This window comes from Hydra vulgaris, chromosome 13, assembly GCF_038396675.1.
Source record: "Hydra vulgaris chromosome 13, alternate assembly HydraT2T_AEP".
Lineage (NCBI taxonomy): Eukaryota > Metazoa > Cnidaria > Hydrozoa > Anthoathecata > Hydridae > Hydra > Hydra vulgaris.
This window is the reverse complement of record NC_088932.1, coordinates 9,937,658-9,943,731: the sequence shown is the minus strand read 5'-3', so window position 1 is coordinate 9,943,731 and position 6,074 is coordinate 9,937,658. Positions and strand designations below refer to the sequence as shown.

The 6,074-nt window shown below is 29.2% G+C and overlaps 1 long non-coding RNA gene across 1 annotated transcript; it reads right to left on the bottom strand.

Moving 5' to 3' along the window:
• Positions 1 to 2,773: 2,773 nt before the first annotated feature.
• On the bottom strand, positions 2,774 to 4,701 carry LOC124815753 (uncharacterized). The gene is made up of 2 exons (XR_010643087.1): positions 4,616 to 4,701; positions 2,774 to 3,448 (listed from the first exon to the last, which is right to left on the bottom strand). It is a non-coding gene; the product is annotated as an uncharacterized LOC124815753 (long non-coding RNA).
• Between the last annotated feature and the right edge of the window lie 1,373 nt (positions 4,702 to 6,074).

The window sequence follows — 6,074 nt, the reverse complement described above, 5'->3', positions numbered from 1 at the left end:
AATAAGCTTGGCAATGTCAGCACCTATCTTTTTTTCAAGATTCTCGACCCTCAGAAAGCGCTCCTTCACGGTCCATCTTTTGTCAGTACCAAAGTATACAAAGCGGAGAACAAAGGTGATTTGCTCGGTGTGAGAGACGTCCGGAGTCCCGTCCATAAGAATGGAATAGTAGATGGTCATATGAGCTTCGTTGATGATGGCACCGTGAACGATTCCTCCGCGCTCTTTGATGAATTCATTTTAAGTGCTCCAGCCCAAGTAATGGGCATTCAATTTGTTACCTTCTTGTTGGCAGCGGGAAACTTCTTCTAAGTGTAGTTGGAGAGTCTTGTTGTGCTTGGCCAAGAGCTCTAGGGTAGCTAGAAAGTTGCCAATGTCGTCTTCTCCAATCATTTTTGATGAACCTAAAAATTATAATAATAAGACAGATTTATTTAAAACAATAAAGAAGCATTAGTTTTATTTTATGATGATTCTATGATGATTTTATATTATGATTTATGAATATTATAACATATTTATTTAAAAGAATAAAGAAGGATTTGTTTTATTTAATGATTTCCAAAATATCTAGTTAATCTTATAAATATAAGCTAAATAGATTTAAAGATAGTCGGTATCACAATAGAATAATTGTAAATAGATTTACCTCTGAAACTAAGGTTTCGTGACGCTAAAAAAGAGTAACAATAAGATGCATCGTAGAATTTCACGCCACCTGGCTGCTTCATTTCTTATCGAGTTTTCAAGAGCTGCGTCTATTCCGCTTTGATTTTCTAAGCTTTTTAGCGCCGTTTTCCATTCTATGTAAAAGTTTCGATGCTGGGCGTTATTCCGGTGACTTTTGACTTTCTCAAGTGGCTTGTGCCAGTTGCAGCTTATTCCATCATTCCATCTTAGAAGGTGCGACTGGTGTCCGATCCTAAAATATTGTTTGCTTCCAAACAGAGAACACGGAAAGCAAATAAATGATATCTTAGATACACTCCAGACCAGCCAATCTCTGCATGTCTTCTCCCCGTTGATAGAAGTTTCGTAGAAAATTAATTCAGGAACCTTCTTCTTATTAGAATCTTTCGGGAAAGCTGAAGGATTTCGAGGAAGCCCCTGTAGAAGCACAGAATCTCTTTCCACTTTGGTAAGATGTGCTGCCCACAAAGCAGGATCATTGGAAGGAATGGTAGCGATGGGTTCTTCTGTTGGCAACACCTGAAAATAAATTTTAAAAAATCTTATTTTATTAGCTTAAAAGTTTATTAACATCATTTCTTTTAAAGAGGTAGAACTTACCAAAATATTCTCTTCATTCACAGCTACCATTCCGATTTTTGATAGGGGGTCTCCCGAGCTTTCAGAAATGTCAGTGACATCGTTTTCAGTTCCAACCTATAAAAATAAGTCAAAAATTTATATAACATTGAATTAATCAAATGGGAAAATATCCTTTCACGGGGAAAACTATTTACTACTTGAATCGATTGACTTGGCAGGAAAGAGTTTGACGCAGTAGGACTTTCATCTTCTCCTTTTTTTGTAACTGTAATACCACAGTCTTGAAGAGTGCATTTGTTCTTTTCCTCATTCGCAATTCTTTGAGCAGCATTCTTTCTTACTTGACAACCAGAATCTTTCTTTTTAAAAACAGACATGTTTTAATTCTTTTTGAAACAGCATCCGCTCATAAGCAAAGAACTGTTTGAATTTCTTCTTGATTGGGTCTATCAGACTATCACATCGATATCACGTGTTTCAAAATTGTTTCAAATTTGAGAGATTTTAAAAATTAGAGAAATAAATTTTATAAAATTGTTTTAATTTTTTATATCAATATCAAACTACTTGGATTTAATCTAATCTCTTTTTTTAATAAAGTAAAAAATCTCCGTTTTTAATTGAATGAAAATCTCCGTGCACTAAAGTTATTTTAAACATTTACTTCAGCGGGTTGTTAAATTAATCATTAGTATTCACTTTATTTGCGAGTTTCCGCTATATAAAAAGAATCGCTTTATTTAAAACTAATGTTTTGAAACTTTCAAAACATTAGTTTTAAATACAATAAAAAAAGTAATTAATGCTTTAAAACTAAGAAAATTAGCATTACTTTCAAATTGAAAGTAATGCTAGTTTCTTAGTTTTAAAGCATTAATTACTTTTTTTATTTAAAAAGTCCAATTATGAAGCACTTCATTACAAAGTTGAAAATTTAAACTAAAAAAAATTGACCGGCCAAAAAAAGCAATTGACCGTCTATTAAATGTTTTAGCTGGTCAGATTGACCGGCTGCTTTTGATTTCTTATTTTCCACGCTGCTTCCCAGTACTTCATCTTTTTTTTAAATAAACATGAAAAAAAAAAATTATTTTTATTCGGCTTCGTGCGCCCCTGTCGACCTGGCGCCCGGGACAAAACAACCCAGTAGACCCCCCCCCCCCTCACGGCGGCCTTGTATATATATATATATATATACATATATATATATATATATATATATATATATATATATATATATATATATATATATATATATATATATATATATATATATATATAAATATTGCTACTTTAATTTTTTAAGTAGTCAAACGAAAAATGTTTTTAATTTAACAGTTTTTGATCTTTTTTAGATAACTTATACATTTACCGGTAATCCGTAAGGTCTTTTTTTTTTTGTTTTTTTTTTATCAAATACCAGTAATGAGAAAACGTGGTAATTGCTAATGATGGGTTTATCGAGGTTGCGGTTACCTGTAAGTTAATAATAAATAATACATTTTCTCGTCGCAAACTGAAAAAATAGTAAATATTAAATTTATTAGTATTACGTAATTATATTTCTAAAGTATTTATTTTAAATTGTTTTTATATATACATTTCATATCTTTATTTATTTAAATTTGTTTTTTTTTCATCTTAATTTTTTCAATATGTTTTTAAAAGTATCCTTTACTCTTAATTTGTGACTGCCTTTTATCTTTCCAGCGTTTTATTTATTTCAAAAGTATTACATCTCCGCTTTAAAAATAATTTCTCAAAAAAGTCTATAATATGATAACCGAATATAACAAAAAGATGATACAGAATCAAAGTTCTTGAACTTGTCTTGAAGTAAGAAGAAGAAAATAGCCAAAATAAACTCTCAGTGATTAGCAAACAATAAAGCAAAACCCAAGTAATATTTAAAAACAAGAATATTATTTCTACTGTTCGATTTCGTCTTGGATTTTTAAGCTTAATATCTGGCTTATTTTCCCAAAGTCTCGACAAAAGTAGAGCCAATAGTATTAGCAATATTACATTTAAAATTTGATTGGAAAAACAGAATCGACGTAAATCTATCACAAAAATGGTTTGCTCGCCTACCAATTTTGTTATATTGATTTGAACTTGAATCCAATCTGTATTAAACCAACCAAATTGTTTCATCTTATTCTCAATAAAACAATTCCTAAAAATATTTTCAAAGAGAAGTAATATTAACAACAAAACTAAAAACAGATAAATAAGAAAACGGATTGCTTTCAAATAACTTTATTTGATGTTGTCATTAAAATAAAAATTTTAGTTTGTAATAAAATTGGTGGTTAAATTAAAGTTAAAGCAATTTAAAAAAATATTTGATGACGTTTGTAGAATATCTGGTATGTAGAATATCTGGTATACTTTACAGAAGCTATTTGGCATGATGTGATGTGTATTCTCAGGACCGTTCCGAACGGGGGGTGTCCCACCACCCAAAGCTGTCATATAAGCTTTTGAGTTAGCATGTTGAGCAAGTTGTGAACTACAGTTGGCAAGTTGCAAATATATATTTTTTTTGGTGTCTCTAGTTGGCGAAAAATACAAACAACAACACCCTCCATTTTCCCCCCTCCTCCCCTCATGGATGACCTCTTCGGGACGGCCCTGTGTATGCTGACAAAGGTTGTTTTTGTATGGTGTTGTCTTCTTTTATTTTTATCTTTGAAGAACTTTAAAAGCACAAGCTTTTATAGAAAGTTATCAACTTGATTTGAAGTTATCAACTTGATTTAAAGTTATCAACTTGATTTAAAGTTATAAACTTGATCTAAAGAGCAACTAAAACGTAAATAATGGTAGTGGAGTCTGATTTCGAGTAAATGAAACGCTATTTATCACCAAACATGAAAGTAGTTAATAAATGAAGCGCTATTTATCACCAAACATCAGTTAAAAAGTTAACAACTAATTAGGAAACGGTGTGTTAAAAATTTAAAACAGTGTGTAACCAATTAAAAACTAATTACTTTTAGATATCAATTCTAAAACAAAACACAACTTTTGTTTTAACATTATAAAGAGCATGACAGTAAGTAAACAAATGTTTATTAAACCAAAAAGTAACGAAAAAACAAGTAAACAAATATATTTAAAAACAAAAACATGATTTTGATAATTTATACTTAAACAAATAAATTTAATACCAAAAACATAACTATGATAATTTATACTTGTTTATCACTTGTACATTTTAATTTAAATAAATAAGATATAAATAAATAAAAGTAAAACTTAAAAAACGGTATGTGATAGCTGCAAATATAAAATATCTTCAAAAGTGATTTTTCGACATCGCATAAAAATGTTCAAATACCTTGTCTTGTTTGAATGCCGCTTTAAATGTCTTTATTACACACCCTGTTAAAATCAAGGCGTTTTTTATTTTTTGCAGATGTCTTTTAGTTTACTATTGAAATAATTCAGAGTGCTTATTTCAATACATACATTTTTTTTTTTTTTCAAATCAAAAAATGCATAATGGTATAATGCATGTTATTAATTGATGGTTTATTTTTCAAGTTAGTTTTTATTTTTTTTAAATCTTTTATAGTATTTTTTTTTTAATGCAGTTGTTAGTTTTTACTTTTATAACTAATTCCACGTCAATTCAAATAATTCAATTAAGGTGTGCTGACTAAGGGTGTTCAGGTACTTCTACACAATTAAAAAGACGAAAATCTTAATCATTGGTAAGGAAGGAGGCGTAAATTTTTAGTTAAATACTTTTTCGCGGTGCTTTATGATAAGACATGAATTCTTGCACCTTAAGAACTATAAAAAAAAAATTATAACACCTGTTTTGAAAGATACTTCTTGTGCGATTCATTTCCAATTTGTTTACAAGTATTCCTGAAGCACTTAGTTTTTAATTTCAGTTGCAAGTTTGACCATGTAAACTAAAATGCTAAATCGAAAAAGAAGAGTAATTTTAGCTGTAAAGAGTAATTTACGTTTACCTGTCGTACCTTTCATCATTATATTTTATATATAAGGAGAAAATTAGTATAAAAAGGTATTCAAAAAGAGTTTTGTCTTAAATGTTAAAGAAAAAAGATAGTTACAAGTTAGTTTGAATATTTCAAGTGGAGGTTTATTTTGAAAAAATGCATTTAAAGTGACCATCAGAGAACTTTAATCTAAAAATTTAAGCAACTGGCTTTTTTTGGAAGTATGTATAATTTTTGAGGAATTCGCAATCATTTGCTATTTTAATGTTCACAATATTAGTTGTTAATATTATTTTTCAACAGTTAATTAATATTGTTATTCTATAGTTAATTTAAAATTAATTTTAACTATTTGTGAATATACTTATTATAAATTATCATTCATAATATTAGTAAATTGTAATATTATATTATTAATAAACTGTTATCTGCTCAACGTCAATCAATCCGAATAATAAACTTTCAACCCTTTATTACAGATACTTTAAACTTCTTCAAAACACTTATAATTCCTACATTAGCACTAGTTAGATTTACAAATTTTTTTGTTTGTTTTTGATTACCTTCAGGGGTGGCGCCATCATTTTTTGGTCTTCGAGATATCTAACATCCAAACATGGAGCAAACTTTAAATATTCATATGTTTATACTTACGTCAAATAAGGATGCTTTGCAAACAACTGCGATGATTGGAGACTGGGAACAAAAAGTCCCAAAATTTAGCCCCCCTCCCTACTGTCTCAAATGTGAGAACAACATGTTGGTGAAATATTTTTTGTACTATTTTCAATTAAACTTATATAAAAATATAAAATTTGCAAACCA